The sequence below is a fragment of the Protopterus annectens genome, chromosome 3.part0 (genome assembly GCF_019279795.1).
Source record: "Protopterus annectens isolate FY-2018-M chromosome 3.part0, PAN1.0, whole genome shotgun sequence".
In the NCBI taxonomy this organism is placed as follows: domain Eukaryota; kingdom Metazoa; phylum Chordata; order Ceratodontiformes; family Protopteridae; genus Protopterus; species Protopterus annectens.
In genome coordinates, this window is record NC_056731.1 from 1,084,111,089 (window position 1) to 1,084,137,978 (window position 26,890).

Here is a 26,890-nt window from a genome sequence, read left to right on the forward strand (position 1 = left end):
CTCTTCCTCCAGATCCCTAGTAAGACTCCCCACTGGCACAGCTGGTTTAAGGCTCCAGAGAGCACCCCAGCACTACCAGGCTACAACTCGTACCATACATTTCAGCCACAGAACCCGGACTGAAATACAAAAGGCGGGGGAGTATCCATATTCATCAAGGATATCCACACCTCCAGGTTAATGGCACAGCACGATGCTTCAAAGATTATCCACGTGCAACTAACAATGGGCAAAACTGCAATTCAAATTGTAGCTTGCTACAGATCCCCCACCATGTCCCAGGACCCCCATTCTGCATTTCTGGAAACACTGGGTAACATAAAGGTCCTACCAAACACCCTAATATTGGGTGATTTCAACTACCCAAACATTAACTGGGAGAACTACTCAAGTACTAACTCCCTTACCCAACATTTCCTAGAATTTATAAACTCAAATGCCCTGGAACAACTGGTCAACACTCCCACCAGAGGTGACAACATATTGGACCTGGTCATCACAACATGGGTGACTGGTGTTCCACACCGGAGTTTAACCCCTCGCTGGTTAGATCTCACCATAAACAAATCACTTTGGTTATACACATCCCACTGCCACCCCCGGACGAGGAAACCCCCATGAAAAACTTTTCAAAAGCAAACTTCACATTATTTAAGACAGAGGTCGAAAGTTTCAAAGCCCCCATGCTAAAAGATAATGCTGTCCAAGCTGCAAAATCCTTTACTAATGCATTCTACAGGCACCTACAAGAATGCATGGATCATGCTATCCCAAGTAAAACCAAGATTCACTCCTCCAAGAAAAGGAAACCAGTCTGGTGGACCCCTGCCATAAACAAGCTATACAATAGAAGGAGGAAACTAGTACAGAAAAGAGTAAAATCCCAAGAAGGGAAGACACCCCTGATCAGTTTCAGCAAGAAACTATGATCCCTCATAAAAACGTCCAAGGTGAGCTTTGAAAGGAAACTTGCCAAGGACTCCAAAGATAACCTCAAGGCATTCTTTAGCTATGTCAAGAATCTAAGTGGCAATGCTGAGATCTGCTCGGAGTTAGTGCAGAATGGTACAAAATACACTGAACCAACTGATATTGTCAACATCCTGGCAGACAGGTTCAGTGCAAACTTCACCCCCCTTTCACCCTCAAAAGGGCCCATAACCATACCAGAAGAATGTAGAGCCCCTGAAATCACAGACACTCAGGTTAAAATAGCCCTCTCCAAAGCCAAAAACACAGCATCAATGGGACCGGACGGTGTCCCAGGCTGCGTCCTACATGAGCTCAAAGACAAACTAACCCCTCACCTAAACACACTGTTCAAACTCAGCTGCTCCACAGGCTATGTACCCATAGAGTGGTGCACAGCAATGGTTATTCTGCTCCACAAAGTTGGAGCCATAACAGACCCCAGGAATTTTTGCCCTATAAGCCTGACTAGCTTGGTCTGCAAGGCTATAGAGCGAATCATCATGGAACTTATTAACAGAGACATTGGGAACCTCCAAACACTGGACCCTACCCAGTTCAGCTTTGTTAAGGGCAGATCATGCCTCCTAAACCTGGTGGACTTCTTTGAGACAGTTACCAAGGCTATAGATGAGGGAAAAGTGGTACACACAGCCTACCTAGACCTCGCAAAGGCCTTTGATGCTATTTCCTATTCTGGTATTATAGACAAGCTCACGAGCCTGAACATAAACCCCTATGTCACAAGATGGGTTGCCAATTGGCTCATGGACAGAACCCACATGGTGAGAGTTGTGGGAGCTAGGTCTGACTCTAAACCGATTACAAGTGGCGTTCCCCAGGGCTCAGTTCTTGGACCCCTCCTGTTTGGCATATACTTCTCAGAGGTACAGACAAGCACAAGAGGACTATGGCTGACCAAGTTTGCAGACAACTGCAAACTAGGGCCTATAATTGACTCACTGGCTGGCACAGACATCCTCCAAAAGGGTCTCACTGAGACGGATACCTGGTGTCAAAATCATGGCCTCAATCTAAATGCCAAAAAGTGCATAGTTATTCCCTTTGGAAATAAAGTACCCACAAATGACCACATAGGTGGTAGTCCCCTAAATACGGAAAATGTAATAAGGGATCTGGGAACCCAAGTAAATAGTAATCTCTCCTTTGATAATCACATTGCCAAAGTGGTTAGAAAATCCTTCTATGTGGCCCACCTAATCACAAAAGGGTTTGCATCCAGATCAAAAGAGGTTATAATGCCCCCCTACTCATCACTCATCAGACCCATCATAGACTACAATGCCCCGTTTGGGATGTACCTTACAAGACACCTGCAACAGCTGGAAAGACCACAGAAGTACATCACTAAGAAGATCACTGGCCTCAAACAGATGCTCTATGCAGCTCGACTGAAGAAACTCCAGCTGTACTCGGTTGCATACCGCCTGCTCAGAGGTGATCTCTGCCTGACATACAAGGCCATGTCCAACCCAGAATTGATGGACATGCTCACCACTGGCAACAGTAGAGGCCATTCACTGGGATGGTAACAGGTAAACACACAGTATTTCCAGATGCACCTCTCTGCATCAAGTGCAATTTCAACACAGTCTGAGCCACACGTTCTAGGGATCTAAACCTCACCACAACAATAAATAGGACATGCTGGAGGGATATATTCCTGTTCCAGAGACTTCCTATGCTTTGGAACAAGATTCCAATCTACATTAGGCAGAGCTCCTCGCTAGCACTCTTCAAGAGAAACCTTGATGAGTGGATGGGAAACAGAAAGTTTACTCCGGGGATCACTTCAGTGGCTCTGCTGGACAGAGGCACAGGGAACTAATCTAAGGGGGCGGTGAAAGCCAACACATTCTGGCTAGGCTTATAAATGCCTTTGGGCAGATAGCCTAGTACCTTCCTATGAACCTATGAACCTATAGAGTTGAGATCTCAGCTTTGTGACCAAGCCAAGACCTCCAGCATCCTCTCTTTGAGGTTTGATTTACATAAACACACACACCTGGGAGAGGCTGGTACAGGTTTACTAGCTATGGCCCCTTCTGCCTAGGCCATAAGCTAGTTTTCACTGCCACCAGTCACTCCTGCCAGCTACCTTAAGGCCCTTAACAAAGGGTTTCCAATCTTACTGTGTAATATTAATATTAACAGAAATGGTAGTTTGACCAAGAGCAAGGCTTTTAGGAGTGGTCCACACAGTGTCACCAAATAAATATGTAATACTCTCAAAACTTAAATATCTGTACACAGAGCAGCCACATGAAAGGTTTAAATATATTTAATAATAAATAATAAAAGAACAAGACAATACACAGTATATATTCACAGTGACACGAGTTAAAAATCACAAGAAATATTAAAATAACATTGCAGCATAGGCTCACACAAATAAAAAAAAAACAAAATCTAAACTAAGCATCGCTATATTCCTGACTGCATCTAACAGAATTATGCTATTCCCTACTAACTTACTATTAGAGCATGAAATATGTGGAGAATGGTGCTTGTTGTTGTTGTCAGGTCCAAGACAGAATCCAGAATGATCTGTCTCAATAAAAGACTTCTCAAAATAATATCTTTAATATTACTGCTGAGACAACTTGCAGGATGACATCATTTCTTGTCATCTGACTTCTAGTTCCCAGGCAAAATCCCCATTTCTAAAGCTGCCAGTATTTAGCATCTATCTGTAAAAATGCTCATAAAAGGGTGTTTGGTCAGATCTTTGGCAGGTAATGGAAATCATAAAATGATTGCATTCCTCCATGCTTCCAAAGTAGCAATTAGTTCACTCCAAAGACAAGACATAACGGTTTGTAGTACAGACCTTCTGTCTCTAGCTGCATTGAAACCTGAGGCATAGCCTCTTTATGGCCTAGCCTATAAAGTAATTTAATTTCAATTATTTTTTCTGAAGTTTGCTGGACTGAGGTTAACCCTCCTGTTAACATATATATTTAAACAGTTACAATAGTGCATGTACATTTCTGTTTTCTTCCAGTAGTGCACACTGTTGTTACATTTTAAGCACAAACACTTTATAAATACCTTTTCAACACAAACATCTGTACAGAGCAGTTTGATATACGCATGACATACAATTCTAATACATTTGTAACACTAGTAACTTATAGAAATTAGTTTGATATTCACAAATGACATATAATTGTTTACAACATTCCAGTTAGCTGTGCTGGCAGTGCCTCCTTTTGTCACAACAGGCATTCAGTACCAGCTTTCCTAGTGATTTCCATACTATTCCTATGATATATTCCCTGCATGCTGCTAACAAGATAAATTTCCACTGAGCATGTGACCGTTTTATAGGCAAGATTGATAATGTGATCTCTTGTACTAAATAGAGGAAGTTTGACAATGAAATCTGGGTAATTTCTTCACTCATTCTTAACAAATATACTTTAGCACTCACTCAACCAAAACCTATTAAGCCAGCACCTCAGTCTGACATCTCGTATAAAGTACAGAAGTGCAGAGTCACTCCTATTCTATTGAATTGTACCCCTACCTAGTGCTCACCTGCAGTACCAGTGTTAGAATCTGAGAATCTGTGCATCTATAAGTTCATAGAGTCATAGATTAATACTAGATTAACCAATGTTGTGGGCCATTTTAAGCTACCCAATTACCCTATGTGAGAAGCAAACCTTGCACCTTGTGTCTGTAAGATAAATACCTCCCACCCCTAGGAGAAAGAAACCCCAAGCTTTCCAGTTCCAACTGCATCAAAGGCAATTATGTAACCTAGCTATCCATTGCGAAAGCTCATTACTGGAAGAAAATCATACTATTGCATGAGGATTTCTTTTTAATTTTGAAAGCAATATGGTGACAATAATCCAGAGTTACACCTGTCTTACTACACCTCTAAACATTAGTGTTCACATTGCCCCTGTGCTTCTTAACAGTGATTATTGGATAATACCACATAGGCAATTATATGGATTTGGTATGTAGTAAGGGGAATTTGAGATTTTGAGATAACTTCACAGTTTGTTTCATAATTATTGCTCTTTGTATGGCCAAATGAGTGATTAATGAAACTTTATTATTAGCTCAATGATCTCAGAAATAACCTTCAATGAGGACTTGCATTATTATAAATAAATCCAGTATTTTTTTTTATTCTGAAACTCTTGTCAGCATTTATTTTCTTAATAAAAATTATAAATTTTTAGGAATACATAAAAACTGCATTCATCAACTCTGGTATAGCATTTGTTGCAGTAATCCTACTTAAAAATTTCTTCCTAAACAAAATAACACAGTGCAATGTGTCAGCAGAGATTCATTTCTAGATAAAACTTATTTAAGTGTGTATGGTAGCCAATGCTAATATGATAATGACTTTGTCATCAAAAGTACTAAGTTTTCCATGCCAAAATAATGCATTGTGTTTCACAAAAGAACAAAAATAGCTAAACCAAAAAGAACAAACAAACACAGTTCATAGATACACCATGTGAAGTAACTCTGCAGATATTAAGATGCATATAACAATAATAAATGTTATCCTAGCCTTGTGACTCTAAAATGGGATGGAATATAATGCATATCTAGTTCAAAAAGTTTTAATGGTTGACTTTTTATCTATCTATCTATCTATCTATCTATCTATCTATCTATCTATCTATCTATCTATCTATCTAATCTGTCTGTTTATTTAAAACTCCACAAGGTTGCTGTGTCAGACCAACAAAGACCATCGCCTAGAGCCAATGTTCACATGATAGTTGGCTAGCCCTGCCATGGCTGTTCTTCCATGCCTCATGCAAACACACATAACACTCACACCTGTGTGCATGTGTGTGTGTGTGTGTGTGTGTGTGTGTGTGTGTATGTGTGTGTGTGTGTGTGTGTGTGTGTGTGTGTGTGTGTGTGTGTGTGTGTGTGTGTGTGTGTGTGTGTGTGTGTGTGTGTGTGTGTGTGTGTGTGTGTGTGTGTGTGTGTGTGTGTGTGTGTGTGTGTGTGTGTGTGTGTGTGTGTGTGTGTGTGTGTGTGTGTGTGTGTGTGTGTGTGTGTGTGTGTGTGTGTGTGTGTAGTTTTTGAGGCAGGATGTACTGCTTAGGATGTTGTGGTGTTATATTATTCCCTTCTTTAAATACAATGATTTCTTTACTGAGAAAATAAAACCATCCTTGAAACTGTACCTTCTGCTTCAGCCAGAACTGTGCTGCTCCCTAAACATTTATACTAACACACTTTCTGGCTCTGATGGAAATGCTGGCTTCTAGAAATAAATTAAGTCTGAGCAAAAAAATTAGGCTGCTCATCCACATCACACATACCTCCCTCAAAGATTCACCCTGAACCAACATTCCATATCTACAACTTTGAAACACAGAAGCCATAGAAATGTTTTCAGTGCTAGGTGACTCTATTCTCCGGCACACTGATTCATCACTCACAGGAACAGAGATGGATAAGGTTTCAGTCAGTTAACTTTCAGGTTCCAGATCTTTGATACTACAAAATATGTAAGGACCCTATCACCTAACAAATATGACTATGATGTGCTGTTGGTACATGTGAATGTGAACTAATTGAGACTTATTTCCCTAAGGGACATGCAGACAGAGATATATCAGAATTTGCCATGCATGTTACGAAGCCAGGTAAGACAATAGCTCCAGGTAGAATCCTTCCTTTACCTTGAGTGATGTCCAGATACAAAGAAATGATGATTAGCTTCAATAATTGGAGGAAATCCAATGTCATTACAGGGGTATCTAGTAAGTTTCAGCATGGGACGAGATGTTTAACAATCCAGCTTACTTTCTTAAGGATGGCCTATACCTCTGACTCTAAGGCTACTGCATGCTTGCTAAAGCTTTAATGTAAAGAAATCACTCCCTCTGTATTAGATTTTTGCATTTTTCATCCCTTCAGACCAAATGGCAAGTGTGATGGAATATTGATATGTGTCAGGGAACATGTTAACTGTAGGCAGAATCCTTGGGTCCTGCAAAATGAAGTAAATGAAGTTCAAATCACTCTCGATAGGACAAACTCTCAACTACTAGTTAAAGAACACTTTCAGTTTGCAGTGATGACCATATATAATTATTCAGTTGTAAATGATCTTCCTGTTAGTGAAAACTCCATTATTTTGGGTGACTGTAACCATCTTTCATACCACTCAACTGTACAGATTTTTGCAAGAATGTCCAGATTTTTGGCTCATGTTTTTGGTATGTTCCTCATAAAATTTTTGGTTTGCTGGCAAATCATTGGGATGATCTGAGGATTGAAGTCACTAAATAATGAAATACATTTGAGTTTCAAACTTCAAATCCTTCAGAAAGTGTATGTTAAAACAAACCCTATTACTGAAGCAACTTTCTATGTTTATAAGAGCAATATTTAAAATATGTCCCTATTTTTGGGCCTTTGTTCCCCCTATTTTGTCAGGCTTTGTCCAGATTTCTTGTGCTAAGAGGCTGAGATGTATGCTGCCCTCCATTATACCTTCAATGTAGGATATTTTCAAAAATTCTTCTACTAAAAAACAAAATCACTCGAGCAGTTGGTAAATAGACTATTAGAACACAAAATTATTGTTCCAATTCTCACAAATGGGGCTTCCTCTTGCACTACACTTCTGCTATCTCATTCCCTGGTGAAGTCTTACAACAAACTTATGACCGCCTTTCTTCCATGAGGCCCTTTAGCAAACACCCCACTGAATTTAAGGGTTACAAACATACCAGCGGCAACCTACTCTTTGACAAATATCAAAAACATTTACTACTGCATTTCCCCTGTCCTTTATAGAGCAACAATCATCACTAAGCTTTCCTAAGGAATTCTGCACCCATTAAGAATAATTCATAGATCTAGCAGTCTTAACCAGGACCAGGTATCTTGGGAAATCCAAAGTAATCCACAAAATAAAAAGTATCTGTCTCAAGTTAACTAGTCCCCCATTTCAAAACAAATCACAAACACAGCAAAAAAAAAAAAAAAAAAAAACAGACTGGAACATGGCCTCACTGTGCAGGTTAAAAATATTTAATCCAAACTTAAATCACAATATAAAAAGAAAGAAAAATGCATATCAAACAAGGTAAGCACTTTTGCATCTACAAACAGATTCTTCATCAGACCATTGAGTAACTGCTAACACAGAAATGATTTAAACATGCAGTTAAGCTGTATAGCCAAACAGAAATTACCTATGCAAAATCCTAGAACCCAAATGAAGCTTTAAAGAGACAGACTCATTGACACCATGGCCTTTATCAGACTGCGAGTTAATGATCCAACATATTTCTGCCTACTGAGTCTTGTTCCAGACATCACCCAAACGTCTATTAAAATTCATTAAATATATGACCTGAAATTCAAAAACATGGTCCATGCCAGTACTGCTAATATGCTTAGCTAGTGCATTTCTAGTTTCACCCCTATGGATCTCACTAACAAGTTCACATATTCTTTCTCTGAGAAAGAGGTTGGTATTCCAAACATAAAATGTTGGATATTTTCTGCATCTAGCAACATATACCAAACCCTTACTTCAACAGTCAGTGTACAAAGTAAAACTAACCTACCAGTGTCAAGATATAGAAAAGTATTCCAATTTTCAACAGAAGTGCAAACTGTGCAGGTCCTGCAACTAAAAGTACCTATCCTCTGTGAGGTCACCTTTTTAGTTGATGTCTGATCATAACATAACATACATTTCAGATTTTTTTTTTTATTCTTAGAACTGTCTCAACAATTTGTCTTATCTTGTCATCCACTGACAAGATATTCCAATTATCCCTCAAAAAATTGCAAATCTGACAGACATCTTATGTAAAAGTAACAAATAATCTAGAAGTACTATTCTGAGTGTGCCTAACCACCCTAAATGCGACAGTGTTATGCTGCATATAATAATTTCTGAAACAGGGGCACCCTTTGTTTCTGCTATCCACTCCTTGCACTCTTACCTTATCAGTCATATCACTTTGCTTATACCCTCATCAATTAGTTCATCTCTAAAACAACTCATAGCTTGAGAAAATAGTTTTTCATCAGTTATCAACTTGGAAAATTGCATGGCTTGTTCTTTAACCACATTCCTAAATGTGTAGTCCGGATGCATAATGCTCCTTTGCAGTAGCATGCCTTTCTATGAAGGTCACTAGCAACCACACCATCTGCCCTTTTAACTTGTTTGACAGCTAGAAAAATGATTTCATCCTTGGAAAACTCCATAGTGAATTTAGGAAAACTAGTAGTGGAATGTAAATAATCCAAACACTCACGTAGCCTATCAGAGGTACCAGTCCATAGGAGACATGTATCATTTACAAATTGCTTATAGTACTTGAAATGCTGATTAAAGTCCTGATTATTAAGGACAAAAGTTGTCTCCCAATAAGACATCGCTATGTTTGCATAAGAGTTGGTACAGGACATGGCCATAACCAGGGTCTTGTAAATAATCCAGGTTTTAAACATAAAAACATTGTTCTCTAAAATTAATTCCATAAACAATACAATAAGAGGAAGAGTACTAGGATAATATGGACTGTTGACATTAAGATACAACCTAAGAAAGTCCAAACCAATGTTGCTAGGAATAGTCATAAAAAGTGAACATGCATCTAATGTCACAAAGAACCAGCACCATCTACATAAGCAAATATAGACTTCAAGGAATCCTTCATGTCTTTTAAAACAGTAGTAGAGGCAGCTAATACCAGTTTCAGCTGTGATTGAACATAGCTAGAAAGTGGCTCAGTGAGCCAACTCACTGATGCAATCAGTCTCAGTGGTGGGTCATACAAATACTTATGTATTTTGGGTAATCCTTGAATGACTGGTGTCATAGGATGTTCAACATACAAGTACTCATACAACTGAGATATAATATCCCTATACATAAGATAACCATATAAATCTGCTTTCACTCTGTCAATAATGGAGTCAATGTCCTTCTTTAATAAGCTACAATATGTAGACACATCCAAAAGCATGTCTTGCATTTTGCTTTCATACTGTAGCCAGTTAATGACCACTATTGCACCCCCTTATCAGTGAGACGTATAACAATGTGCAGATTGTACTGTAAGTCTCTCAGGGCCATTCACTTATCCCCAGTTAAGTTGAAGAAACACTTGGCATTTCTGCTACATTTATCCCTGCACTCAATCAGATCCCTTTCACAGGACCTAGAAAAGGCCTCAAGTAGTGGGTGTAGGTTGAGGGAGAAAGAACTAGGTTTCTTAAATTTGAATGTTGTGTGATCATGGATGTTACTGGAGAAAAGTAGCTTACGCATAACATTTCTAAAGAAGACCTTGACATCTATGATGATATCACAGATGTCACTAGTGGCTGCTGGTATAAATAACAGCCTTCTATTTAACAAATGCAACTGTTGTTCGGTTAAAACAAAATCTGAAATATTCCATACTAGGGAACTGCTTGTGGATTCCACATTTTCTTGATGGTGGAATGCTGAATCTGGTCTGTTGACGGTTTCCTCCTCTTCAGGCCTTGACTCATGGATCTCACTGGGACGGTCGATCTCTTATCGGTAAAGGTAGCTGTTGAAAAACCTGTTGAAGCTCAATGGCAAGTGCTGCTCTGAATTTCCATCTCAAATCTGAAGAAGCTGGCTTAATGGTGATCACAGACATTGAGGTGAGATATTATCATGGACCACAGCAGTGACTCCATTAGTGTCACTCACTGTAGTCTCCTTAACGGAAGTTTCCAGCAGGCCCAGAGTACATCTCGGTCATGAAAACAAAGTACCATTTCTAAAGTCCACCAAATCTCTATACAGCTTATGTTTTTTCTGCTGTTGTAATCTGTTCTTATAAGCAGTAACACTGCATGTCACTTATATCACATAAATCGCTATGTCTAAGGGATAGATGTTATACAATCACTGTTGTTTAGTATGCAACTCAACAGCTAAAGCTTTTTCTACTGCAGCAACATGTTCTAAAAGTAATTTAATGTAGCCAAAACTCAACTCAAGGTTCAACTTCTGCCATTTCACTAATAAACCAGGATGCAACTGTTGATAGGTTACAATCTTCTGAATTCTGAGGTCACAAGGAATAATTTTGAAGTGCAAACATGCTTCCAAATCCATCATTTTATATGGGAAGGACTGAACGTGCCTTAAAAGAAAGGATGTATAAACATCTTTATGATATACAAAAAGGCAAAATTATGAATGCCCTGGCTAAACATGTAACAGAATTTCATCACCATTACTTTTATTTTGTAGTTGTCGAGCAGATCTACCAAGGGGCTAGGGGAGACCTGTGCCACTTATTTCTAGAAAGAAGGGAAGTTGTTTGGCAGCTGGTGTTTCAAGCTGATGTTTGGCTAGGTATTAATGAATATATATATCCATTTCCAGTCTGTTAAAATTAAAGGTTTTAAAAAGATAATGCAAGTTTCCCTTTAAGGGGGAGCTGGCTTAATTTTGCCAGTTTAACTGGCTGCTGAGGAATGATGTCTTACATAAATTCTTGGCCCTACTTCCTTGGATTTATCTGATGAATTTTTTTATGAAACAAAATGAAAGTGATTATCTTATTTTAAATAAAATTTTATTAAAGAGGTTTTTTAATGGTCCTATCCATTACACAGCATTTTCTGGAGATTTGCATCTTGTTCTGAACAGACCAGGGTTTGTAAGCCGATGAACTTCTGTGGCTTTTACTTCAATTTATAACTTTCTAAGTTTATAGGAGAAATATTTAAAATCTGTAACTATTTTTGGGCCTTTGTCCCCACATTATTTTTGGCTTTGTCTAGATTTCTTGCAATGAGAGGTTGAGAGATATGTAGCCAACACATGGGTGAGAAAGAGAGATAGTCACAAGACCACATAAAAGAATGGCCAACATACAACTCAGGTGGACTTCCTTCTAGTAAAGAAAGGGCACAGGAGTAGAATCAATGACTGCATAGTCATCCCCAGTAAAACAATCGGTCCACAGCATAAACCAATGATTGCTACAATCGACTACAAGCAATGGTCAGAGAAGGATCTTAGGTCAACAGGGACCAAGCTGCAGACCTGGATGGTGACTGGAGAAAAACTACAACAGTTCTAGGAATTACTCAGGGGTCTAGCACCCCAGGCAGAGGAGGAAATAGGTGAAGTTGAAAAAGAATGTCAGCACCTCAAAACAGCGTGTGTGATGGCTACAGAACAGATATATGCCAAAGCCAGGTATGTAAATAAGGTATATAAGGAAAGCTGATGGTGGAATGCAGACATCCAGGAAGTCATCAAAAGAAAGAAATAGTGCAGAGAAAAGTGGAAGATAAAAAGGGCTGACCAGGCTAGGAAGGAGTACTGGTTGGCTAACTAAAAAGCTAAGAAAGGAGTTGCAATAGCAAAGAATGGAGCATCTGAGGCACTCTATCACCTTCTGGAAAGTGACTCAGTAGGTGGCACAAAAAAACTATATCAGTTTGCAAGACAAACACAGAAAGATACAAAAGATAGTCAGACACACTTCATAAGGGATGTCAGCAACAATCTGCTCAGTGGTCCACAGGCATCAAAGGCAAATGGAAAGAGTACTTCCAGCAGCTTCTGAATGAAGAAACCCCCAGAGAAGCCACACTGCCCCAGACACAGCATACGATGAGAGAAAAAGAGGAGCCCACCTTAGAAGAAGAAGTAAGAAGAAGTAGGAAAATGAAGTCAGGGAAAGCAGCAGGCTCAGAAGAAGTCACAGCAGGTATGATAAAGATACTGGGTGAGATGGGGAGAAATGGCTCTTCAGGGTACTCATAGCAGTGTGGAGAGAAAGGCATACAACAGATGACTGGAAAATAGGCATGCTCATGCCAGTGTACAAGAATAAAGGGGACATGCACAGCTGTGGGCAGTACAGAGATATCAAACTCCTGTCACATTGCATGAAAGTTCTGGAGAGGGTGGTTGATACACTGATATGCAAAGTAGTAGAAAATAAAATGGGAGATGAGCAGTTTGGATTCAGACCAGGATGCAGCTCAACTGACCCAATGTTTTCAGTGAGATAGATAGTTGAGAAGAAGCTAGAAATGAGGAAAGAGTTCAACTGGGCATTCCTAGACTTGGGGAAAGTATATGACTAGGTACCAAGAAAGCTGATTTGGGCAGTAACGCCATGGTTTGAAGTCCCAAAAACAATGATAGAATTAATGCAGCCCTTGTACAAGGCCCAGTGACTCAAGTGCAAACAGTGTTCAGTCTCAAAGAGGGCTCCCGGTAGGAGATGGTGTGCACCAGGGTTCAGCTCTGATACCACTGCAGTTCATACTGGTGATGGACTGCATTAGTAAACAGAGAGGGGAGAGTTGCTATATGCAGATGATGTGACATTAGAGGCAGACTCTGAGCAAGAAATTCAGGAAAGGATAGGGGCATGGAATGCAAAACTGAAAGCATGTAGGATGAAACTAAGTACAAATAAAATGATCAAACCACTTCAGAACTAAAAAATGGTTCTGTGCACTCCATAACCACCAATGTTGGCTCCAATAACTCCAAATAACTTTAATAAATGTAATGTTAGCACATTTGTTTAACATAATGTTAAACTTCATCAGACATCTGCAATTCATTACTTTCCCATTTAAATAACAGCAGCTTTCACCTGATTGGTCCCCAACATACACACCTCCATTGAAATTATTAAAATCACATTTCCATTATGTAAAACACTATGGAATACCATTCAACCAGATATTAAGACAATATTTGATACTTTTACTATAAATCAACCTAAAACTGTGCTTTTAAAGGGAAAAAACACTGTCAAAATTAAACTATTTACATTTAATTTCACAACGTTTTCCTTTCCAAAGCTTTTAACTTCAATGTAGATGTTATAGAGCTACATTCATTTATGCCTGGCCAACTATTAGCATTTAATTTTACTTGCCATATCACTTCTTTCTTTTCTAAATATAACATCCATGTAGTCTTTACATCTGTTTCTACACTATCTATAACCATATATTTAAATTGATGAATTGGATTATCATACGCATGTTTGGCCAAGCCATTATTGAGCAGATAAAATGGTGGTAATGCATCAAATTGGGGAAATCAGAAAAAGCTGAGAACTGAGGTAGAAGAGAAGATAATCGAACAGGTTAATAACATCAAGTATCTGGGAGGGGTGGCTGAGAAGAATGGAAGTCTGAATTATTAAGTCAATGCTAGAATCAGAGGAGCTGCAGCCAACTGGCATAGAGTGTCAGGTGTAGTGTATGACAGAAGAATGCCAAAGAAGCTGAAAAGTAAGGTGTACAAGACAATGGTGCGACCAGTACTACTGTATGGTACAGAAACATGGGCAGTAAAGGCAGAACAGATGAGAAAGCTAGAGGTGATGGAAATGAAAATTCTGAGAATATAAGAGAAGCCAAAGTAGCTCCAACTGCAGAAAAGATAAAAGAGGGCAGATTATGGTGCTTCAGGCGTATGTGCCGAAAAGTAAATGACAATCTGGTGAAGAACATTTGGAACAGACAGGAGGAAAGAAGAGGAAATAAGTGGATCTGGCATGGATTGTGTGAGTGAAGATCTGTGACAGTCAGGAATGAGTGCTGAAGAAGGCAACAGTGTGGCACTGACTTGAGAGAGAGAGAGAGATGGTGACACCCCGGACCATGTAGGAAAAAAAATAGGAAAAAAAGGGGGTTGATGATGATGATGATGACTATATGAGGATACCATTGAACGCTTTGAGCAGGATGAAGTAAGCTGTGTACACTGCATAACCATCAACTGCTTGAGTTACCTTTTCAAAGACGTTTACAAGTTTAAAAAGACTAGCCTAAATTTCAGAAAGCAAGACTTATATAGATGCAGGCCTAAGAATGCTAAGAAGTTATCAACATCTAGGCCTATGATAGCAGAAATTATACATTTTGTACAAACAAAGTTTGTAAAACTAATGGGTCTATAATTACAAGGGTCAATGGTTGGACATCCCTTATGGAATGGGATCATGATGGCTGTACTCCAGGCTTCAAGAACATAGCCTGATATAAGTTTCATGATAAAGATGTTCTGATAAACCATTCATTCAAGGTTATGATTAACATGTGACTTCTATAACTACCCCCTGGGCAGCCTGTTGCATTCAGAGAATGTAACAAGTAGGTAGGCAGGTAGGGGACAGAAGTAGATTATTAGGCCTTTCTCTCATATCACTCACACAACTCTCTGTTGAAATGTTAACACTCAAAATACAGAGTGCTCACAAGACAAAAAAAAAAAAAGAGGTAAAACACAGGGGAAGAGTGAATCTCAAAAATTACTCTTCTTTAAACTTCTTTTTGCAGGGGTGGCAAGCCAACTCCAAGATTGATATACCTCAAGTAAAAGGGAATATTCTGAGAAATGGCATCTCAGACAATATATGTTAGTCCATTCTTTTGGCCATTTGGGCTTCACATTTCAGGACTTGCTCTAGGTCCCAACATTTCAAAGGGTTAGCCACTCACACACTACATACACACTTAGGGATAATCTTCATTCCCTAACTTATATACTGTGTGTTTCTGGGATATGGCAGGAAACTGCATTCCCTTGACAAATCCCATACAAATACAGAGATGGTATGCAGATTCACCATGGAAGGCATCTCAACTGAGAATAAAAATGGGTAGCTTTTTTTTTTTTTTTTTAATAATATTTCTTTATTGTTTTTCTTTTTCATAATATATCGCTTCACAAGAATAATCACAGGTAAAATACAGATGGTATAACATCAATATACTTAAAATATATTTACACTATTTACATGAATGCTTTCATACATTCTATATACAGATAGGGAAGACATTATTTCTTCTAGGTGATTACCGTCCTTTAAGTATACTGCTAGATATTGTTGTGCATCTTATTGTGTATGTTATCAATGTACTCCAACTTCAATGATTTATGCAAGTATAATATTGAAAATTTGTTCCCACAATTTCAAACTATTATGCTTTTGGTTATGTTTGTTTAATATATATTTGTGGGCTAATAGATGTCTTATCGCTAAGGTCCTAAAGTTGTTCCATGAGGTTTTAGATGGTGTTAGCCAGTTGGTTGCTATGTAAAGCTTCATTAATAGGAAAATATTAATAAGAGTGTTTGTTTGTTTTTTAGATAGATTGCTTGGTGGTATATGCAAAATCGTGAATTCCCAAGTGAGCGCTGATGATTGATATCCCATTTTTTGTAGTTGTACTTTCAGTGAGTTCCATAATTTGAAAACACATTTACAGCTCCAGAACATGTGCAGAAGGTCAGCAGTTTCGTCTTTACAATGCGGGCAAGTTTGAGAGTTTCTAGAGTTAATTTTATGCAGTCTAAGGCGTGTGTAATATGCATTATTGTAAATCATGGTTTGAGTAAATGCTAGTTTTTGCAGTGATATAGATTTTATGGTTAAGTTGATTGCTTTCATTATTCTATGGTTCTCTAATGATAGTATTTTAGCTTTTCAGTAGTTAGATATGAGTATATGTCCTTGGAATTTCAGGTATTTTATTAATTTGTATGAGCATGTTATATATTTACTTCTTTGTAGAAGTGTTTGCCATAGTAAGTTACATTTCCTTAGGTCTTCTTTAGTTATGGTGCTATCATGCAAGTAACTTATAGACATTTCCTTAATCTGTCTCAATATCACCAGGTAAGCTTTAGGAAGGCCCAATTGAATTCTTATTTCATGAGTTGTACAGTCTAAATATGGGTATATATCTTGTAGTGTTATATTAATTATAAGTGGAAATATTTTCAGATCTATTAGCTGGTTATTGAATTTCAAGTTAGTGTTTTTGTGAATAGGTTGTAGAACCATCATAAGCTGAAGAAGATCCATTGCTTTAAAAAGATTCTGTGTTAGTGTTATGGAGTTTTTTAGGGGTTCCATTAAGTTATATGCTTTAATATTTTTGCTATTTAAGAAAGGTAGTGATTTGGGATTTATATTTAGACTTTGAGTATGGTTAAAGCCTAGTTTTACCCAATGTGGGGACCACCTATTCTCTAGTGTATTATAGTTTGAAATTCTTAAAGTTCTATTTTCGTTTATAATTAGGTAGTAATATTCAAAATTTGGAAGATCTAATCCACCTTTGTTTTTCGGTGTCATCAGTTTGTCATATGAGATTCTACATTTTTTAGGTTCCCATATAAATTTAGTGAATTCAGTGTGGATTTGCTTAAAGAATTTCTTATGTATTGAAAGCTGGGAAGACATAAAGATGTATAATAGTCTGGGCAAAATGTTCATTTTGATAATTGAGACTTTTGCTAACGGTGCTAATTTCAGATTTTTCCATCTTTTTAGATCGAGTAGGATGTGATCCCACTTTTGTTTAATATTATTAAGATAACAATTTTTATTATCTGTAGAGAATATAACTCCCAAATATTTAATTTTTTCTTCAGATTTTACTTGACCTATCAGAGGTAGAAGTGAAAAAGGTTTTGGAGTTTTTAGCGGAAATATGCTGTTTTTTTTTAAGGTTTATTTTATAGTTTGATATTGAAGTGAAGTCTTCGATAGCAGATAGTATTTTCTCAGTGTCTGTGATTGGTGTTGTACAATATATGTTAAGATCATCAGCAAAGGCTGACAGGGAAATTTTTGTGTTATATATTATTGGAGCATTATGATACATATTTTGTTTGATATTTAAGAATAGGGGTTCTAAATAAAGGTTGAACAATAGGGGAGATAAAGGACAACCTTGTTGGGTACCATTTCTGATTTGAATTTTATTAGAACACCGTTTATTTATATATAATGTTGTATAAGGATTCTTGTATAGTGTTTGTAGGGTTAGGATAAATTCTTGGGGTATATTAAAGTAGGGTAAGATTTGGAATAGGAATTTTGTGTTAACTCTGTCAAAGGCCTTATGAGCATCTATAATGAGTGCTTATATATTTAGGTTATTTTGAATAGCATAAGAAATTAGCGTGTGTAGTGTTAGTGTATTGTCACTGGTTTGTCTAGATGTTAAGAAACCAGATTTTTCACTCGAAATGATTATGTCCTTTATTTTTTTAAATCTATTGGCCAGAATAGATGTAAGAATTTTGGTGTCAATATTGAGTAATGATATGGGTCTGTAGTTGTCTGGATTCTGTGGATCAGCTTTTTCTTTAGGTATGAAAATCATTTTGGATGCATTAAAGTGTATATCATTAATTTTATTGTTTATAATATAGTTTAGAGTGTGAGCTAAAATTTGTGCAACGATACTGTAAAATGTTTTATAAAACTCCGCTGTGAGGCCATTAGGGCCGGGAGATTTATGAGGTTTTAACTTTTTAATTGTTGTTACTATTTCATCAAAGGTTATTGGTTTTATCAATTCTTTTTGTTGTTTCTCATCAGTTTTTGGAAAATTAAGTTTTTGTAGGAAGTCTCTACCTTTTTCATCCATGAGTAGATGTTTTTGTTCTCTGTAAGTCTGTGAGTATATAGCTTCGAAAGTGTTAATAATATCCTCTGTTTTTGTGTAGCTTTTATTCTTATAGATTATTTCAGAGATTTGAGAGGGTATTTTAGACTGATTAATAATCCTTGCTAGAGCTTGTGATGGTGTTTGTATATGGTTGGTATATTTAGTTTCTTGAAATGATAGATTATTGTTGTGAATCAAGAAAAGGTCTTTCTGACATTACAATAGTTCTGTTTCAGTTTGAGTGTTGTAGTTTTTGATTAAATCCTGTTCTAATGATTTATTTTAGCCTCCAGTTGCTGTTCTTCTTTGATTTGGATTCTTTTATAATAAGAAGCTTTTTGAAGAAAAATACCTCTTATCTGAGCTTTAGTTGTCACCCATTCAATATTAGGAGGGTATTTTTGTTTTGCTAAACTGGCTATGGACATTTTAAGGATATCTTGGACTTGCTGAATTATTTCCTTTTTGTTTAAAAGATTGGAGTTTAGCGACCAATTATAGCCCCTCTGTGGCGAATTAGTTTTGGTGGTCTTAGTAATATTCAAGGTAATTTTAGAGTGATCAGATAGGAAACGAGTACGTACGAATATTGTGGGGTCAAGGTTAATCAGCATTTCTGATATTAGGAAAACGTCAATTCTTGACCACATTTTATGACAATTGGAGTAAAATGTAAAGTTATTTGGATTATTTGGGTTGCTACCATGTTTGAAAGGATCATATAGATTAAAGTCATATTTAAGTTCATTTAATGTTAACATTCCTTGTTTGTTGTATGATGTCTGTGGGCTAGATTTATCTTTTTTTGGGTTTTGGTATGCATTCCAGTCAGTTTTTATTTCTGACCATTGCTCAATAGTTAGGTGTGTTTCTTGAATTAGTATGCAACTTGCCTTCGCGTTCAAAGCTAGATGGAAAAACAGTTTCCTTTTTTTAATGTTTTGGAGCCCTTTAATGTTCCATGAATCTATTTCCCACATTTATGAAGCTTTTCTTTTGTGTAAGTAGTCTTGAAATTTTGTGTACATGTATCGGACTGCATTTATTTTATCAAAAGCATGCTGTGAAAGCATTCTTTCATTCCCGTCCCTTCCCTGTGCCTACCCACTAGTCTCCTGGACCAGGAATTAAACAGGACCTGACTCAATGTAGTTTTTGTAATTGTTTGCACTTTTAGTATATATATAACTTGAGTGTTAGTGTTTAAAAGGTAAAAAAAGTTTAATGTCCCTGAAAGACCTACACCTATTTGTACAAAGTCTATCCCACTCATTCCCTAACAAACACCGCTTAAAAATCCAAGTCTCCTCTTCTGAGATTTAAAATGAGATGTCAAAGTTTGAGTAAACCATTTTCACCAGATCTGATCTTAACTAGAAGCAGGGTGCTTCACTTTAATAAACTTGTTTTTATTATTATTAACATGTTTATCAACTATTTAACTAATGTTTCAAGGTTATTTTATTAACCATGTTTATAGAGTGCCTTCCTTACTCCTCTAATCTTAGTTTGTGTGTAGATCTTCCTCCCCTAGGTCAAGGACTGCTGTCTCTAGTTATTGCTTTCCTTGTTATGTGGGAATATTCAAATTCTAAATTTAAAAGAAATTGTACTCAATGCCCCCACCAGATATGATGCCCTCATCCTGTCGTGTTTAAAACTTGAATGGCCCCATGTAAACAGCAAGGTGTTGACACGTCCTCTACTACCCCAAATTCAGTGTTCATCAGCTATTCTATTTACACATTTTATTCTAAGTTTATGTACCTACATGCCTATAATCACCGAACTTTGGTCAGACAATTATAAGGTCACTTCAAATAGGTTTACGCAAACAGTGTTTAGTAATTGATGGTATGTAAGAGTAGAGGCTCTGTTATAAACAACAGAAAAGAACCTCACTTTATTCTAATCTTTGTAATGCCCTTATTACCTTATCATGGTCTTTTCCTTTATCGCCACCCTTATGTGAGCTGTGTTGAGATCCAAAAGTGTTTTAGTGCACTATTATTAAGCGCTTTTGTATCCCAATAACATTTATTCAATAGGGTAAGTTGTAGAGAGGATAATGGTGAGCATTGTTTTTTAATCTAATGTTTAATTTTTTTGTGCATGTGTATTTCCTTTACAGTTTTGAGTGTAAAATGTTGACTACATTTTCCTCAAACCAGTAGTCCATTTTAAAGTCTTAATATGTTTTTATTGATATCCACTTATCCCATTATTATAAATATATTCCACCTTGGAATATCTACATCATTATCTTCAGAAGGTTACCTGACCCCGAAACTTCAAGTCTTGACGTAGTCATGACATGTTAGTGCTTTTATGTATATTATTGGACCCAGTGCTAGTTTGAGTATTACAGCAAGCCAGGGAGATATCTAAACTTGCCGTTTTGAACAACTAAGGTTTCGTATAAGGGGCCACACCTCTTGTAGGCTATCATCGTAGGTCTGAGCAAGAGATAAAAGTGTCAGAACTAAATACATGAAGTTTAAAATAAAAGATATTAGACATTATGTTTATAAACTTTAGGGTGTGTTCACTCTAGTACATATGCTTTTGTTTTAATAAAAATATGGTTTTCAAATCAGGTATTAGGTCTTATGTTTTGGCTTCTCTATTATGACATGTGCAGTTGGTGACTTTAAATATTCTTGATGACATTTATAAGCACTATACAACACTATATGTGGCAGCAGAATATGTGATTTAACAATGCTAATACATTTTTAGCGGATTTCTCCACATAGATTTACTTTTTCTTTTGTTTACAGTTCCATTTTTCTTCTGTCCGTTCTTCTGAACAGCTATGCCGATTGCCTAGCTTCTCGAAGGGGGATTTACCTTATCGATGGACTTCCGGAAGTGCCACCTCATTAAAACAGCCTCAAGAGCCACAAATCAGTCTTCAGTTCCTCCTGTGGGAAAGCCAGCTTGTCACCGATGATGCGAACTTCCTGAAGGGGCTCTCATGACTCGCAGGACGAAAATCAGGGTCGCGCCACTCCTAAACTGGGGCCTGGTGGATGGGAGAAGCAAACTAAGGTAAAAGTAAGTCCTCGGTTGTTGATATGACATGTATCCGAATTCGGAAGCTTTGTAAGACCCATCGGAGAGTGTAGTTATTTGTCCAAGGCGGGAATTTTTTTGAAAACAGTCATAAAGGTAGATTTTGCCTCTCTACTGTTAGCGACTGAATATTTAATCCCATCCACATAAAATATTAATGTATTTGGATACTTCATTTGAAATTTTTGCTTTCTGTCTATCAAAAATTTGCAATAAGGGGATAAGAGCTGTCTGGCCTGTCTAACTTGAAGAGGCAGATCCTGGGTTAGGGAGATTCTGTTATTGTTCCATATTATAGATCCCCCATTTTTCTTTACAGATGATAATATTTTATTAACATCTTGAAAGTTCAGTAGTTTGACATAAATAGGTCTTGGCGTATTTGAAGTTTGAGATTCTCTCAGGGCTCTGTGTGCTCTCTCAATTATTATTTGATGGGCTATTTTTTGGTCGTTGAGTAGAGCTGCAAATACATGAGTGATAGAAGTTATCAGATCATTTTGTTGTATATTTTCTGGCATACCTCTTATGATTATATTATTCCTTCTGGATCTCGCCTCTAGATCAATAATTTTTGCCTGCATGGTTTGTATGTCTGCTTCATGTGATTCAGACTTCTTAGATAGTAGGGCTATTTTTTCCTCATTTTCCACGATTTTGGCTTCAGAATTGTCCATTCTTTCCAAGATTTGGCTGAAGGAAGTTCCAGTAGTTTGCAGTTGAGTAGATAGCTCTTTAATTGTCTCCTGTATAGGTAGTAAAGCTGCTTTTATATCATCCATGTTTGCCAGTTGGTCTGTTTTATTTTTATTCCCAGATTTTGCAGTGTCTTGTTGCTTTGCTATTTTCTGTCTTTTAGAGTTTAGATCTTTTTCTGGTGATAATAACTCAGAGAGTTTAGTTTTAGTTGTTGTAATGTCCATATTTTTATCTTCTTTTGACATTTGGTGAAAGTATAGCGACTTGATTTATATATAAAGATGAGTGTGTAAGATGCTCTGAGCACATGGCTTCCTTTCCTTGTCTCTCCAGTTCAAGTTAATCCTCTGCAATCTTGATAGAACTGTTGATTCTTTTTGTTTATTTCCCTTTTCTGGGTATCTGGATGTTAATTAGAGTTGTTAGATCAGAGTATTATTTTTAGATAGGCTCTGCTCTTTCCTCTAGGTTGACTTTAGTTCATAAGTTTTGATGAGCTGTGGATTAGCAGTATTTACAGAACAGCGGCCATCTTTGAATCCAAAAATGGATAGCTTTTTGATATTAGGCAATGATGCTACTCACTGTGCCACTGTGCCACCATGATAGGCCATATCTGGTGCTAATTATTAAGTTTCCAGGTATATTATCAAAAACCATGGATGCTCTTCTTGTTTGCTAGTTCTTGCATCTGGAGTATCTTACTGTTATAAAATATTCCAAAACCGATTCTGACATATATTATCATATTTTTTTAATGTCACTTGAAATCAATTTGCCTTCAGTTTGGTTTTATGGAACTTCATGTATTACTTTCTAAACTATAACCAATATATCTATACTATTTATTCTTTTTATCCCATGCACTACATCACCAATTACCTGTTTTATGACATTATTAAATCTTATTTAAAAATCATAATGACTAATTTGTAATCTATATTAAAGATTGATATGCTTTCAGTTATTCGGTTGTTTCTCTTCACCTCTTGTTTATCTTTTTTTACCTTGATTCATTCACATATCACTTGTTGAAAACATTTCTGATCTTTATTATTCATTTTTCTGTGAAATGTTTAACCAGTACCATTTCCCCTGGTACAGACTCAGTCCTTTATTTTTCCATTCTTTTTCATCTTCTTTGGTAATCATTTTTCTGCCTTGGATATCCATTGTTTTGAAAGAAACTGTTTTATTGTCCATTCTACATCCTATTTAATCTGATTCTGTCCAACCATAGTTTCAAAAAAGATTATACATCATGAATTGCCTCTCCTTGTTTGCTATTAAACCTTTCTCATTCTCTACCTACATTAGTATTCTTTTGTTATACTTTATTTGCCAAATTTAAAAGGATCAATCTCTTCCTTTCTTCATTTAACAATATATTTCTGCCTAAATAACCTGTCTCCTACATTTGCTTTGCTTAACATAAATATTAACATTTATAGCTTCATTGATTTCTCATTATTACTTTCTATAACATTTAGTTTCTGACATTCTTCCTCATGCATTTGTTTTTATGCTTATGCCACAAACATTCTGTACTAAGAAACGTAGCCTTATTTTTTCTTTTGTAGTTAACCACCACTCTAACCCATTCATATAAACATCTTTCATTTATAAATGTTCTGTAAATAATTCTTAATCATTCTTTTTGTTACAGCTGTAATTTTGAGCAGTGCCTACTAAATACCTTACACCCCCTGTATTCTTCATTAATAAACTGTCTGTGTCCATAAATAGCCTAAACCGTTATAGGATTGCAAAACCCTCAAATAAAAGTGCCAATATTAGCGTCCTTTAATCTCTCTCAGAATACAATAAAATCAGTTTCTATCCTTACATTTTCTGTCATACATCATACCTGAAGTTACTAGAAACACTCACCATCCAGCCATTACCTTGTTCATGAGTGATTCTAGCTACACATCCATTAATTGGGAGGCATACAATGACCACTAACTTGCAAGTTGAAGGATTTCTTCATTTTGTAAATTTTTATTATTATTTTTTTTATTTTATTTTACATTTGTTGACCGGGCTAGTCTAACTGGATATATGTCCATTTTCAGTAGTGGCCCGGGGGGGGGGGGGGGGGGAAGCTCTGCATAAAACACATAAAAAAAACAAAACATTAAAACTTCAGTTACAGAACATTAAGCTGCAGTTACAGATAGCTTGTCAGACAAAAACAGGTGTTACAAGGTAATTTAGCATACATGATGGAAAAAAGTAGGACAAAAAGAAGATAAGATAACCCCCGCTTTTTTTTTTAGTAAACACTGTGGGAAGAAAGTATTCAGAAGGATATGAGAGATTCCCAGCTCAAAGTTATAAGTAAGGAACAGGAGAACAGACTAGTTAAAAACAGGATTGGGAGAGTTAGTTGAGGGGCAGAAACTCATCAATGAGACAGAGAGATGTCCATTCCGTCTTTCTTGGGTACAATAAGTGCAACTAGAAGGTAGAGGCCTTAAAGTGGCAATAAAATGAGTAATAGCCTAGGAAAAACTGATTAGGATGAAAATAGACAGAGGAAGTCTTAGTCAGGATTAGAACAGGGACATAGCCAATGGCTTATAAGGTATGATTTGAGTTTCTTTTTGAAAAGTGTAGTAGAGGACAGAGATGTAAGTTCACGAGGAAGTAGGTTCCAACTTTTCCCCTCAGTGTTAGAGAAAAGGGAATCTTTTCAACTGCCCTGGAACAGCTAGTCTGCACTCCCATTAGTGGAATAAATATCATAGATCTTGTACTCAAAAATATGGAAGACTGTGATGTCCTGACTGGTAAGATCAAATCACAAAGTCGTCTCCCTTGAAATGAAGGTGAAACTAGTCCCCCCACCTAACCCCAAAAACTTTAAGAACTTCTCTAAGGTAAATTACCAGCTATTAATGGATGACATAGCTCGTTTCTAAACTCCCCAAATCCTAAGAACACAGAAACCTATGCAGACACATGCACAAAATCCCTGTACAAGTATATAAACAACTGAATAGAAAAGGCAGTACCAGACTGAAATAAACCCAGGTCAAAATGCCAAAACAAGCCACCCTGGTGGATCCTAGGCGTTAACAGATTGTTCAACAAAAGAATAAAAATCCTGCTGAGAAGTAAGTGGGAATTTGCAAAACAGAGCAAAAAAATTCCTAATTAGTCTAAACAAGCAAATCAGTGAACTATTCAAGTCTCTGAAAAGCAAACTGTGAGGTAAAATAGCTTCCAAAGATAAGGCTAACCATAAGGCTTTTTTTCAGTTATGTCAACAGTCTTAAGGGCAGCATTGGTTGTAGATGGCATCACCTATACTCAGCCAGAAGATGTAGTAAACCTGCTGGTCAAGAAATTCTGCTGAAATTTCACTTCCCCATCACCCCCAGTTCTCCCCCAAGAAATACATTCCACGACTCCACTGCCAATTATCACCAAAGAACAGGCTGTCTTTGCCCTCTCTAGAGCTACAAATATGGCTTTAATGGAGCCTGATAACATACCAGCTTGCCTATTAAACAGCTTAAATCAGGACTTATCAGGCCATTAAGATCTCTATTTAACCACGGCCTCCAGACAGGCTTTGTCCAGGCAGAGTGGAGGATGGCAACAGTTTTCCCACTGTGTAAAGGAGGACCATCTACTGACCTAGGAAATTACAGAGCCATAAGTTTGACTAGTCGTACATGTGAGGTCATGGAAAGAATAATCATGGATTTAATAAATAATCACATAGGAACCTCCAAGCTCTGGACCTGACCCAATTCAACTTTGTCAAGGGCAGGTCATACCTCATACCTACCAAATCTGCTGGATTTCTTTGAGAAAGTCACTAAGGCCATGGATGAGGATAAAACAGTACACACTGCCTACTTCAACCTGGCCAAGGCATTTGACACAAGTCCCCCCTCAGATGTTATAAATAAACTCACAAAACAGGACATAAATCACTATATCACCAGAAGGATTGGCAGTTGGCTCATGGACTGGAAACATATGGTTAAAGTAGGTGAATCCACATCCAGCAAGAGGCCGTTACTAGTGATCTGCCACAGGACTTAGTGCTGAGACCACTCTGGTTCAGAATATACTTCTCTGACATCAAGGCTAATTTGGAAGACCTCTGGATAACAAAGTCTCTCGTCAACTGCAAGCTGGGGCCAAACATGAATCCTCCAGTGATGAAGATATCGTTCAAGAGAGTCTAGATCAGACAAATGATTGGTGCCAGAACTCTGGCCTAAAACTAAATGTGAAAAAAATGTATTATCATATCCTGTAGGAAGATAAATACCCATGCAAATTGCAACATGAATAGCACACCCCTAATAGTAGACTCAGAGGTGACACATATAGGTACATAGATACATAGTAGCATGAACTTTGACCGCCATGTATCCAGAGTGGTGAGGAAGAGCTTCTATATGGCACAAATTATAAGTAAAGGTATGCCATTCAGATCCGAGGAAATTATAGTCTTGCTGTACTCAGCCCTCATTACCAATAATCAAGTACAGTGTGCCATTTAGCATGCGCTTGACTAGGCACTTACTGTAGCTAGAGTGACCGCAGAGGTTTCTCACAAAGAAAATAAAGGGTGTAAACAGCACGACCTGTGTGGATAGACTAAAAGCCCTATCTCTTTACTCTCTCTCTCTTACTGACC